At 39.6% G+C, this 13,981-nt stretch overlaps 1 long non-coding RNA gene across 3 annotated transcripts in view; it reads left to right on the top strand.

Annotated features, from left to right (window-relative positions):
* Window positions 1-13,981, top strand: part of LOC308563618 — a 57,659-nt gene that overhangs the window by 34,543 nt on the left and 9,135 nt on the right. For 2 of the 3 annotated variants that reach the window (XR_013999797.1, XR_013999798.1), the window contains one exon: window positions 11,215-12,715. This is a non-coding gene — a long non-coding RNA (uncharacterized lncRNA). Of the gene's footprint in view, window positions 1-11,214; window positions 12,716-13,981 lie in introns of those variants that run through there. The other variant, XR_013999796.1, reaches the window with a different exon arrangement.

Raw genomic sequence — 13,981 nt, 5'->3', positions numbered from 1 at the left:
TAGAGGTTGGTACACTGTGGCCCTGGGGGTGCATATGGCTCCATATCTTCCTTGGCTTCACCCTTTTATTTGGCTCCCAAGGCATTTTGAAAAAGATTTTATAATTGACAGATATGATGGTTGGCCTGAGACAAGTAGCTCAGACAATTGTGTTTGCTGCTTGGCCCCCTTTCCCATTTGAGTCTACAGTCTCTGAATACCTTGATGGCTATGGGACGAAGCAGTGCTTAATCCTGAGTCCTGGGGATGATGAGGGTCCAGCATCAAGTGGATGTGCAGCCAAGGATAACAGCTGAGCCCTGTGCTTCTCAAAAGTGGCTTCTGTTCTCCCTGATCGCACAACGGTGGGGTTTCTCCTGGGCTTTTGCATATGGTATGCCTTCTTGAGCAGCCTATTTTGCTCAATGGAGAGAAATTGATCTTATGTTAACTTTACATCGAAAAGAACAAAATACCGTATAGGGCAAAATACAAATTTTCCATGACTTTTGAAAGCTATGTGATATTTACAAATGCTGCCCTGGTCATGCCTTCAGAACCTCTGTGGTTGTGAATCTACTCAGCTCTATCATTAGTGTTCCTGGAAAAGTCAGAAAGCTCAGAGTTAAGTCACTTCTTGGCCTCTTTAGACTTGCCCTCTTTTAGTAAGTGAGCTTGAATTTGGTGGTTTTCTGTCCCTTTCCTCTGACTTTGAGTATTCCTGGTCTTGGCTTGGTGACCTGGTTCTCATCTCTTGTGTTCTTGACCTTGCTTTCTCTTTTCTGATTCTCTTCTCCTTCTGATTTTTCTCTTTAGGTTTTTAATCTTGGTCTGGTGTTGGATTCTGTTTAATATCTCAGCCAGAGGCACCTGGGTCCCTTCCTCCTGACATTTGGGTAAAATGAAGCAGAGGGGAAAAACTGGACAGGACTTTTAGCTCCTTGCAATGTTTCTTCATTCTTGCTCTGGGGCCTTTACTCCTGTGCTTTTTCTTTCTCTCCATGTTTTAGATGAACTTCCTGTAGTTATTTTAAATGGCTGTTTTACAGGCAACCTGTTTCAAAAGCACACAGGAAGAAAGCTTTCTTAGAAGTGGGTTGCTGCCACTATTCTTACTCTCTCCTTTAACAATGACATTTCTTGTTTCCCCCAGATTTTTCAAAACCTGAGAATTCAATTTCTAGAAAGGCCAAACCACTGCATTTCATCCACTAATTATTCATACGGGCAGGCTTCCTGCTGCAAAATCCGCATAAGTTATTTTTGTTTTTTTTAAAGAAAAAGAAAGCAATATGATTCTTTGGCAGATACCATTACTTTCCCAGTAAGCTGATAAAATTCCATTCCTCCATTCCCAAAAGCAAATCTTGAGTTAAACTTTCAACTTTTTTTTTGGCAATGGGGTTAAACGAATGCACTTAATTTGAGGAAACAGATCTTCCTCTAGGCAAGACAGGCAGAGCTGCATTCCTGCATTTCTCAAGCTGCAGTGGGAAAAGTTCATGAATGTCAGGGAATGCGTCTAAAGTTATCTGCGAGGGGAAAAGAATAGTTACTTCTGTGTGATTCAAACCTGGGCTCCATCCAGGTTCTCCTGATTAGCTGTAGAAATAGTGCCGGCTATTGTGTCTCAGGTTTACCTTGAATTCTCCAAGGAAACCGTCTCTTGATCACTGTGAATATTAATTAGAAAGCAGGATCTCGCAAGATTCTTCTTTCCTATATTGAAGCAAAAGAGGCCCAAATGACCACAAGAAAGGTTAAGAGACAAGCAATTGCTGTGAGCATTTCATTCTCTCTCTGTGTGTGTGTGTGTGTGTGTGTGTGTGTGTGTGAGAAAAGGGAACTATGTTGTGATTTTTAATATTTTTTTAGAAGAACAGTCAGAAACTTTTGCTTTATGAGGGGTGATTGGATATAGATATTTTTTTCATGCATGGGGAAATGGTGGGAATTATAAAAAAAATTTCCCATCTTTGTCTAACCCTGTTTTTCAGTATTACTTGTATTTCTGAAGTTATACTGGACTAAGGATAAAATTAAGATGAAAATAAGTCACAAGCCTGGCTGGACGTGGCTCAGCGATTGAGCATTGACCTAGGATCCAGGAGATCGTGGTTCGATTCCTGGTCAGGACACATGCCCGGGTTGCGGGCTTGATCCCCTGTCGGGGGGTGTGCAGGAGGCAGCCGATCAATGACTCTCTCTCATCATTGATGTTTCTGTCTTTCTTTCCCCCTCTCCTTTCCTCTCTCTGAAATCAATAAAGATATATTTTTAAAAAAGAAAAAGAAAATAAGTCACAAAATAGCATATCTCTGGCTCTGCCTCTACAAACTCTGGAAACTCCAAATTCTCAAATTCTTCCTAAATAGCTTTGGAGGGGTCCATTAGAATAACTTCACAAGTGCTTCTCGGGTGCTACCATCTGCCATTTTCCACCTTTCCAGGTGCCATTCGCATAGGACTACTGTCTTGCCTGTTTTCCCTGATGACCCTGCACCTGGTATTAAGGCTCTGGGTCTGTGTCGGGAGCATCAATGTTGATGTCCTCACCTGTCAAGACACCACTGCCAAGTGGGATGCCTGATGAAAGAGTGGGTGTCAGCAAAGTTGATGCCAAGATCGCAGTGGTTCTTGCTCAAGGTGCTCACTTCTGCACAGAGGTTGTTCTGAGAAAGCCATTGGCCAGTGTGGCTTCACCTGTGCGCTCAAAGCCCCATGGAGCTCTCTGTGAGTGTTTCCTTTTAATAAATCTGTTTCAAATGTGCATACGAGGTATGTGTCCCTGAAGACTGGCAGGGTAACCTGAGCAACAGGCACAGGTTTGACTCAGAAGTAACTTTCCTTTTTTTTACCTGCTTGTTCCTCTGAAATGGACCTAGCATCAGTTAACCTTGGTTGTTTCCCTGGCAGCTCCTTGGTCCCTGATGCTCATAGCCTCCATTCTCAGATGTGTCTGGTATGCGTGAGTCTTGGGATAAGTCTAATTGAATTAGCACAACTGCATGCATTTGATTTCATTCCATGCAGGGTGCAATTGTGTGAACAAAGAGTGTAACATTTTGCAAATCTGTCCAGCATACTGATTAGAATGAAGCCTTTGCCTCGCCTACATAGGCAAGGACAGGTTTTTTAAATTTTTATTTTTTGGTGTAAAAAGTCTAGAGCCCATTTTAACACCTCTTTTGTAGACTGAGTTCAAAATTTATAATTCTGGCCTAGACCTTTCTCCTGTGCTTCTGACTCTTTCCTTCTTGTCTTCCCCTCAAAAAGACTCTCCTATAATCCTTGTTTCCATCAATGGGATGGCCAGTTTCTGAGCTAGAATCATTCATATATATCCTCCTGCCCCTACACAACCAAAAATTCATTACAAAACCAAACACTAAACCCTTGATCTAATATTAGTGGGGAGGAACAGAAGGGTGTGGATTATGATATCAGTTTTTTCTTTAGAAAAAATGTTCTGGAAAATAGTATCTAATTATTGCAACATTGAATTAATAGTCCTATTGTAATAGGAGGAAAAGCTTTCCCTTTCAAATTTTATGGGATGAAACCAATCAAAACTCTTTTTTTATCACATACTAACATCTCCAACAGTCAAAACAATGTAGGCTTTAACTTGGCCATAGTTAAGACATGAATGAGGAACATGTTGTTCTAAAAATAAGCATAGTCAGGGAACACATATTTAGTGAATTTGCTGCATGTGTGTATGTATGCTTTCCCCTTTACCGTAAGGTAAGGAAATCACTATGTGTAAATGTATCCTCTGCATTGTACACTCAGAACACTTTATAGTATTTAAAAGGAACAGATGATCAAGGTAGAAGGTGAATCTGTTTGCTGATGGTCATCTAGGTTAGTCGAAAAGAAGTATTGAAGATACCACATGTCAAAGACCTCCTGGTCAGATGGGCTCCATGTTTTCTGGGACTGGAGACCAAGGGTTCCATATATCTGTAAGTTTGGTTTAGTGTGGAACTGAGTGGTGGGTAAATCCATTGAGGAAAGCCTTGCCTCATCAGAACCTGTGAATTAACAGTTTAACTAATTCAACATCTAATTCAACCAGTTACACATCTAACTGCCCTACTCCTAAGCTTCTGTTGCAGACCCTGATTGTTCTCTTCAGGGAGAGTTTACACGAGCACAGACAGGTCCATAGGTTTCACGGAGCAAGAGGAGCTTTGGACTGGCTTTCCTGCCTAATAGCTATGCGACTTTAGACAACTGATAACATTTTATTTACTTATTTTTTTGCTGAATGCTTGTTCTTTATTTTTCACTTGGTGCAAGGCACACGATTGTGGGGGGTCAGGAAGGCTCGAGTGTGGCTTGGCTAGTAAAGAGTGGGGCTCTTTTTTATTTATTTAATTTTATTTTTAAGATAGAAAGCTATACAGATTTTCCATTGCTTTAATTTTTTTTTAAAAAATTGACTTTTTTTTAAAAAAAAATATAACTTCATTGATTTCAGAGAGAGGAAAGGAGAGGGAGAGAGAGATAGAAACATCAATGATGAGTCATTGATCGGCTGCCTCCTGTATGCCCCCGGCTGGGGATCGAGCCCGCAACCCGGGCATGTGCCCTGACTGGGAATCGAACCACGATCTCCTGGATTCTAGGTCAATGCTCAATTGCTGAGCCATGTCCGGCCGGGCACTTTAATTTTTTAAAATAATTTTTATTTTTCAATTACAGTAGGCATACAATATTAAATTAGTTTCAGGTGTACAACTCAGTAGTTATACATTATGTAACTTATTAAGTGATCATCCCAATAAATCTAGTACCCATCTGACATCATACATAGTTATTGCAATATTATTGACTGTATTCCCTGTGCTGTACTTTGTATCCCCATGACTGTTCTGTAACAACCAATTTGTACTTCTTAATCCCTTCACCTTTTCACCCAGCTCCTCAACCGCCCTCCCATCTGGCAACTGTCAAAATATTCTCTGTATCTGTGAGTCTGTTTCTGTTCTGCTTGTTCATTTATTTTTTTTATAGGCTCTTTTTAAAAATAAATATATTTTTAAAGAACATCTCTCTATTCAGATTTTATTTCATTTCTTTCTCCACCGTCTTATAGTTTTCTGGACATGGATTTGTACATATTTTATTAGATCTATAACTAAGTATTAAATTTTTTTGGTGCTATCATAAATGCTATTTTTAAAAAAGTTTCAATTCTGATTGTTCATTGCTGGAATAGAGGAAATACGTAGCAGTTTGCTTTTTGTTATTTCCATCTGCTATAATCAAGACATGAGATATTGTGTTCCATTTCAGTTTTTCCCCCCACATGGTACTGCAGATCTCTCATTTTTTCTTAAAAATTTTTTTATTGTTGTAAGAATACTAAACATGATATATACCAACTTAACAAATTTTAAGTGCACAATGTAGTATTGTTAACTATAGAAACAGTGTTGTACAGCAGATCTCTAGAATTTATTCATCTCGCATAAATGAAATTTTACACCGATTGAACAGCAAAGATATAAACATTCTGACCATTAGCATTTTTTTTTTCAATGTCCGTAAGGTTTTATTGGAACAGAGCTATGTTCATTAGTTTATATATTACCTATGGCAGCTTTTGCACTGCGATGCAGAACTTTTCCCTGCAGCTTTATTGAGATCTAATTGACATATAACACTGTGTAGGTTTAAGGTGTACAGTATAATGATTTGATACACATCTAGAGTTGCAAAATGATTACCAAAATAAGGTTAGTTAACACCTCTATCACTTCACATAATTACCATTTTGTGTGTGTGTGTGTGTAGAACCTTTAAGATCTACTCTTTTAGCAACTTTCAAGTATATATAATACAGTATTGTTAACTGTAATCACTATGCTGTACTTTAGATCCCTGTAATTTATTTATTGTATAACTGAAAGTTTGCACCTTTTGACCAACATCTCCTCATTTACCCCACCTCCAAGCTCTGGGCAACCATCATTCTATTCTCTGCTTCTGTAAATTTGATTTTTTTTTTTAGATTCACATACAAGTGAGATTAAACAGGACTTGTAATTCTTACTATTCCCCTTAGCTTAATACCCTCAGGGTCCATCCATGTTGTCACAAAAGGCAGGACTTCCTTCTTTTTTAGTGACTGAATAATACTCCATTATATATATATCTCACGTCTTCCCTGTCCATTTTCTGTGGATGGACACTTAGGGGGTTTCCATGTCTTGGCTATTGTGAATAATGTTGCAATGAACATGGGGTGCAGACATTACTTCAAGAGAATAATTTCATTTCCTTTGGACAAATACCCAGAAGTGGAATTGCTGGCTCCTATGGTGGTTCTCTTTTTCATATTTTTGAGGAAACTCCATACTGTTTCTGTAGTGGTTGTACCAATTTACATTCCCACAGATGGTGCACAAGGCGAAGCTCAGTGCTTATTATCTGTGAAATGGAACAATAATACCAAACTGGATTGCTGAGTCGAGGCTTAACCTAATGCACAAAGTGCTTATGATAGAATCCTGTGCTTTCTGTGTACAGAGATGCTATTATTCATCCCCTTATCCCTGGAAGTGACAAGGACAATCATGAACGGAGTTGTAACTCCTTTTCTGGAGTTAGCACTCACACATTATACCCTAAGTGTTTATAGGCTGTTTTCTTCCACTAGATTGGATTTCTTAAGGGCAAGCAGGGCCCTAGTGGTCTCTGACATCTACTAGGCTCCTGATACATGTTACATGTTTCTAAATGAATGAATGAATGAACTCTGATCCCTTCACTTCAGAGATGTTTAAGAATTTTTCAAAAATTTGAGGGAATCTTAGTGCCAGTTCCTTCCCCAGTCCTACCCTTTCCACCCTTCTTTGACTAAAAAGCAAGGAATGCATTATCTGCAGACATTTGGCCCAAGGGAGATTTTGGTAAAGCAACTAACTAGAAATGCGCTATTAAATGTCAAACTCACTGCAAATTAGCATGAATCTAAGACTTCTGTTTTATGGGGGAATTCTTATGGTGTGTGTTTTTTCATGATTTTTCTCTGAAAATATTTTAACAATTACCATAAGAATATTTTTAGGCCTTTTTTCCTCCTAGAAGTGAATGGGTTTGTTGAATGTAATTCACTAACTCCATATCAAAACGACAATATGAGATTGTTGAGTGTGATCCCCCCCCTTTCTAGCCTAAATTGGAACCTTATGGACTTTGAACCTAGAAACATATGCCAATGTGATTTATATGTAGAAAATCTTTTCATATTATTAACAAAATCACTATTGTGTTCCAATCTTTGTTCTCTGGGGATGGATTTTAGTAAATCACTTCCTGCCTTTCAGATACCTCAGAGCTCCAACTGCCTGAAGCTTAACAACAGATTCATCAGAAAATGCAATTCAAAAATCCAAGGAGGGTTAGGATGACAGGAAAAATGTTTTCCATTTCTCCTGAAAGGGTGGGGAGGGGACAGGAAGGAAAGGAGAGAGTTTTAGAATCTGGTTCTTCTATGTCTGAAAAAAGACAGTTCAGATTAATTACTAGTGCCTTAAATAAGAAACAGGAAAATATCCTCCATGGAGAGAGTCACTTTAGCCAGCCATCAACATTTGGTACTCATCCCCAGGCTCCAGATGCAAAGAGAAATTTAGACAGGTCTGAAAAAAATCAGGACAAGCCTATTTTAAAAAATAAAAATTAGAAACACAACACATTGTGCTCACAGTCTCCCTCGTCAGACTTATCAGCTCTCTCTGTATCTTGAGTCTATCAAGTTAACGACCCTGGAAAGTTCAAGGTTTCATGAGTGTGTGTATATACTACCTTTTCCTCCCAGATAGAACATATTTTACCAATTTGGTTTACAAAGAAAATTTAGGTCTTCCCTGTTGTGTTTTACTCACCTATAATGTGGGATCATAAATATGTTTCCATCTCCCAGGGAACATTCTCTCACGTTGCATTTCCAAGATGTGCTGTCCAGATGTGAAAGGTTAAGTCACTTTTAGAATTTCTTCAGAGCAGGGATCTCTTCATGGAATACAGCATGTTATTCATACAGTGCCAGGTTGGTAAAGAATGTCTTTTGTTAAGATAGACAAGATACATCTGGGCTTTCGTTTCTTTTCCTGTGCAGCCCTGAATTTCTATTATAGGAGATGTCATAGAGGAGGCTTAGTGTTTGGAGGAGGTTTGAACAGGATGTCAGGTTGATTCAGATCTGTTATTTCTCAGTTCCTGAATGCTCAGGTTTTATGTGCTTGTTGCTACCTGTGAGTCTGAATTCTTGGGAAGCAGCCTAAAAATGCTGGCAGGTCTGCCTTCCAGGTTATCAACGCTGGTTCTGCTCGGTAGCCACCGGTGTGTTGATAGGACCAACGACGTGTGTGGGTCAAGATCTATGATAATTTCTTTTGAATGAAACTCACAGCGGCTTGATCCAGGTTAGGAATTTGAGGATGCTGGCTTTTTTTGTTTTCTATGAAGAACTGACCCTCGTTTTATATCAGTTAGAAAAAAACCCATTATGAAAAAGGGAAACACTTTAAATTAAAGGGAAAGCAGATGGCCTGGGAAGCCATGTAGTTTCATGTGTTCATTCTACCCATAAAGGGGGGGATTGAGAGGCCCAGACAATCAAGAATACAATAGGGCCCTTTATATGTATTCCTTCTGTGTCTCTTTCCCTTGTCCTTATAAATTGCTTTTCAAAATGTAAATAAAGATAATCTCAGTCATTCTTGGGCTGAATCTTCTCCTTAGTACACCTCAGTGGGTTCAGGGAAAAGAGATTGTTTAGATCCTGAACATCCTATATGAGACATCTTAAAGATCCTGACCTATGTATTGCATTTAACACACTACAGTAGAAAAAATATTTGGAATCAGAAGATATGGGCCCTAAGTATTGGACCCTGCTCTTACTGGAAGGTTTTGTGCCAGTTTCTTAACCTTTCTAAATTTCAGCTTAATCAGTAACAGAGGAATAATAATACCTTTCCCACAAGATGATTGTGAGGAACCAACGAGATCTATTACATTGAACCACAGGAAACCATCAACACTCAACTGTTTTTGACCTTCACAAACAACTCTTTTAAGTGGGGCAAATTCACATAAGCAATGTTTCGTAAATTGTGAAGTACAATGTAAATTTTTTTGTTAAAATAAAGGGTAAAGGTACATTTTCTTCTCCTGTGTGAGAAAGAAGTGGGACTTTCCTAACGGCTGGAGAAAAAATGTTACAGGAAGGTGTGCGCAGAATTTAAGGACAAAGGGTGTGGAAGACAGTAAGTGGGGAGATGAACTTCTGTTTCCATATTAATAGTTCAGAAAGTGAATTTATTAATATCAAGCCCTTTTCAAAGGACAAAACATTTCCTATTCAAGCTCCTCAATCAAACTCCTCCAACTTAATATGATAAATAAGGTCATTTGAAACAAATGATATTTACACATTGCATAAAGGGAAAGTAACTTGATGTTACGGGTCATCTGGAATAGAAGATTCATATATTTATTTGAAAAAAATAACAATGAGAAATCTAACACCAGCATTTTTTGGAGGTGATTGTATTACAAAGTGTGGTAAGGCTTAGGAAATGAACCAGCTAACTATGGTGGGTATTACACTTGATATGTTTTCTTCTTATGCACTTGAGATATGTTAATACATAAAGTATATTCTGCTTCCCATCTTTAGACTGATATTCTGCAGCCAGAGTTAATAGCCTAGGCTTAAATTCTTTAATAAAGATGGTAACAGTTAAAAGTGGAAGATTTAAAACAGTGCTAATTCTCTGCATTACGAGAAAAAGGTCAATTAGAAAGAGCTAATATTTTCCGAAGAGGAAGGAATCCTATAATCATGTGGTTTTGTGTAAAAACCCAGTGAGGGTTTTCACGTTGAAATTCGCAGACATGAGTTCTGGTCTTGAGTTTGGCAGTGAATTATGCAGACGGTTAAACCATTTACACTCATGCTTTCATGGCAGATGCTTCATTAAAGAACTTGGCTTTGGTTTCTTGCTTTTCTCTTTTTCGTTGGGTAGAGGGTTTTTGTATGCAGAATGTGCATCTGGGATGAATATTTGCATGTTTTGGAGACTTTGTAAGATGACTTAAAACACCGAGAAGTTTCACTATTTGCTCTACACCATTTAATTCTAAAACATGGGAGATATTTAGAAACTCAGAAAATATTTTTTTTAAGGGCAGGACCTGACCTATAAAGAGATGTTCTAAGTGATTAGTCTTCCTGTGGGGAAAAACCCCAGTGGAAACTAAAGAACCAAATTGGCCAGGCAAGACAAGTGTGAATATGTGTTCATGCTTGTGTATGGCCCTGTAGGGGGGTGACCTGTCTGCACAGACTTTGTCAGAGGAAGGAGAAAAGTTATTCAAATTTTTGTCCCAGCATAATGATTATTAGCACCTCTTTAATGTCAAAACTGCCTAAGTATGGATGATAAATTACATGGCCACCAAATGTTTAGAGGGTCATACTCTCAGAAACATAAGCCGAGGCTCAAATATACCAGAATTTCCACTTGCCTCCTGAGGAGGGTACCAGGGCTATAAGAACATTCACTGTTTCCAAATTTTTGTGGCTGTTGCTGATGTTATCCTTTTGTTTGCCCAGGTGTTTAGTATTCTGATAGAGCCTCTGAACTTGTCTTCAGCGTCAGCAAAGAAGTGGGTGGGAAAGATACTGGGGAACCTGCCAGTGTCAGGGGAGAAGAACAGCAAAGAATGGAACTGAGATGTACCTGGTGCTGTTACAGAGGGGCCTCTTGGGCCCTTCAACAGTGTTTGATTGAATTATGTGGTCATGCTTATAAGCGTTTTAGAATTGGGAGTGGTCTAAGAAGTGGTCTGAGAATCGAGTTTCTCCTTTTGTCTCAAGGAGACATATGCTGGTGTTTTGATGGCCTATGGAATCTTGTTCTAGTATGTTATTGTAGCATATTTCCCTCCAGACATATTCAGTAGCTGGTTCATCTGGAGAGTCAAACCACTGTTGGCAGTGGATGTTTAAAAGAAATGAATGCAACAGGTTATTAAAATGGAAATCCTAGCTATAGTTCACCCCATGTCATATATATATTTATTAATATATTTTATATCTTTCTGTATCAGCCATCCCAAAGCAAGGATGGAGACCAGACTGCAGAATCTTTGAAAGATACGGGCAAAACCCAGTCTGATTATTTCTCTATCTTTCCCACCCACTTCAAGGTTATAACAGTCAGAATCTGGAGATTAGAGGAGAGGATTTTTGGAGCCATCTCTCTATGTGCTGCAAGTGCTCTCCAACCCTAGAGGAGAGCTATGGGTGCCTCTTATCTACAGCCCAGGGAAACTGGAGAGCTTAACATGGGACTCTTGCAGTTCAGTAGATAAAGTTGGACTCAACGCCAGTTGGACTCAAACTCAGAAGTCTACAGGATGAGTGACTGGCTCACCTGCTGTCATGACGTACCACAGAAGACCTTCCTGCTTCCTTGGGATCAGCCTGTGCTCCAGAGTTTGTAGAAAACATGAGTGTTTCCTAGGGGCCAGGCTTCTCACAAGAGAAAGGAAGACACTAGAGGAACACCCCTGGAAGCCTACTCGCTGCAGGAAAAAGCTGCAGCAGCCAGGTGCACTAGAGAATCATTTACTCAGGTCAAAGGAACTGCAAGTATGTAATCCCTCGCAATAGGAGGAAGGAGCATCTGAGGAACCCACAAAAGAGTTCAAGAGAGAGTCAGCTTTAAACAACGGTCAAGTCCAGAGGTCACCACAGTCATATTCCAGGACAGTAGTCATCAAGGAAGAATGACCCTGTCTCCTTTTCTTTTCCTTCTACTCCAACCCTGGAGGGGCCAGGAACCACAACTAACAGGTAGGGAAGCGGAATGGAAGGTCTGTATGGGGGAAGGAGAGAGGATGTGCCCACCGAATCCGTTCTTCCTCCAATGGCGGATACTGGACCAGACTTGGGGACTGTGAAATAGTCTTTAAAATTTAAATGAAGATGAAAGCTTTACCTATTACATGATGCTGGGTAATTTAAGTCTGAAATTGGGGCTGTGCTATGTGACTCAGAATGCACATTGTTCAGATTATGAGAAAGGGACAAGAAAAATAAAGGGTTTGACCAAGTTTTCATCTGGAGTCATGGGAAAAAACAGCCCCATAACACATTTAAAAGAACAGTAAGAAATGAAAATCAAGTTTCTTTGTGATTACACCCTATGATTCCTGCCATTTCAATGTAATAGTTACACTCTTTTTTCAATTTGCAACATTTGATTTTTAAGTAAATATATTTAGATTGTCCTTTTCTCTGGCAGTAATTAAAATATACCTGGCCATGTTATAATTTATTAGTATTGCCTTTAAATCTGTTTACTTTCTTTTGTTGTTGTTCTTATATAGTCTCTAGGAGACTATCCAGGAATTGAAAACACATTTTCAGATTGGCACTAGGGATTGTCAGTCTGTTCTTTTTGCAGTGTTTTTCTTTAGTTTTGGAATTTTTCATTAGTTCTAATGATCTGCTGTTCATCAACTATTGTTTTCTTAAGTGAAACAGGACTTTCTGTAGTTGTCAACAAATAAATCATATACTTGTTATACATTTTCCTATTGCACAAATTATGTTTGTTACTCCTAACATCTATATGTCATATTTCTGCTACTTAGATGGCATTAAAAAATACATGGTATACTCAAATAGAAATAAACCTTGTCAAGGCACCATTCTGTGAAGTTTATTGTTGACCCGACCTGATGCTCACCAAAATTTAACTGAAATTGTTTTTCCCAATTCAGGTATTTATCTGTAGTGACATACTTGGAGGAATCTCAACTCAAGTCTTACAGTGGCAAGCAAAGGAGTAATTGAGAATAATTGAACATGCAGTTAGGAATGGGAAGTGTATTAAACAACAGATGGCAATAGTAGGTGACACAGTCCTGGTGTTATTGTCTGATTCTGCCTCGGTGTGAATTAGTGAACGTATAGCTAAGGGAAACGTCTTCTCGATAATCTCTAGATTCTTTATTGTCCCATTCTTCTGCGACTCTTCTTTATGGTTGTTCTGGGCCAGTTTCTATTATTTTCATGACCCGCTTGACTCTACCTCATCCACTTGCAGCTCCGTGAAGGCTCGTGCCGTCATCAGTGTCTGGGAGTCTGGCTGTGCCCAGTGGTCACCATCCCCATAGACCAAGGAACCTCTGTGCTGGATGCCAACCAGCAGGGAGAGACCCCTGCACCCGGGGAACTGCCTGATAAGACCCCAGGAAACTCTGGCTCCCTCAGTGGTTGCCTTGAGATGATGGACCCTTGTGGAGGCTGGAAGGTGGGATAGGGGAGCAAGCAGATGCATCTTCCAATGGTTTCAGGGGCTTCTTTGGAGGTGGTTCACAAAGACCAAGCAACTAACTGCTGTTGTGGAGCCCTGACCTGCCTAGAATGACCATCCTTCCTGCCCCTTGCCCTTCCTTTGACGTTAATTTGCTGGGGCTACTTCTTTCTTTGGGACTCTCCCTTAAAAATGGTTTTTCAATTCTATTTATTATTCATTCAAATATTTCTTAAACTGTTCCTATGTGCCCAGATGGTGCTAGTTGCAGTTCCTTGTGGGCTGTACTGAGAAGTTTGATTGAAGAGTGTTTTTTTAAATTAAAAAAATAGGAAGTGATATAACCTAGTAATGAGAGTTTAAAAGGTCCCCTCGTCTGCTGCCTGGAGAATGGACTGTGGATGGCTGGAGTGAATAGGGCTGCTGTCCTATCCACGGGCGCCAAACGAGGGGTGTGTCGGTCAGGATGGGGAGGAGTCGACGAATTTACTGTGTGATTGGGAAATGGTGAGGAATACAAAGAGGGCTGAGAAGAGAGTTCACAGCAAGAAGAGAGCCAACAATGGCCCCTAACGTGACATGAGGAAGATGACGGGTGAGGGAGGTCCTGGGAGGATGACCAGGTTTGTGGGGTAAACAGGAAACTTTCA

This window comes from Miniopterus schreibersii (assembly GCF_964146895.1).
Source record: "Miniopterus schreibersii genome assembly, chromosome: 11".
Lineage (NCBI taxonomy): Eukaryota > Metazoa > Chordata > Mammalia > Chiroptera > Miniopteridae > Miniopterus > Miniopterus schreibersii.
Note: the sequence above shows the minus strand (reverse complement) of the source record. Positions and strands in the feature narration are given on the sequence as shown.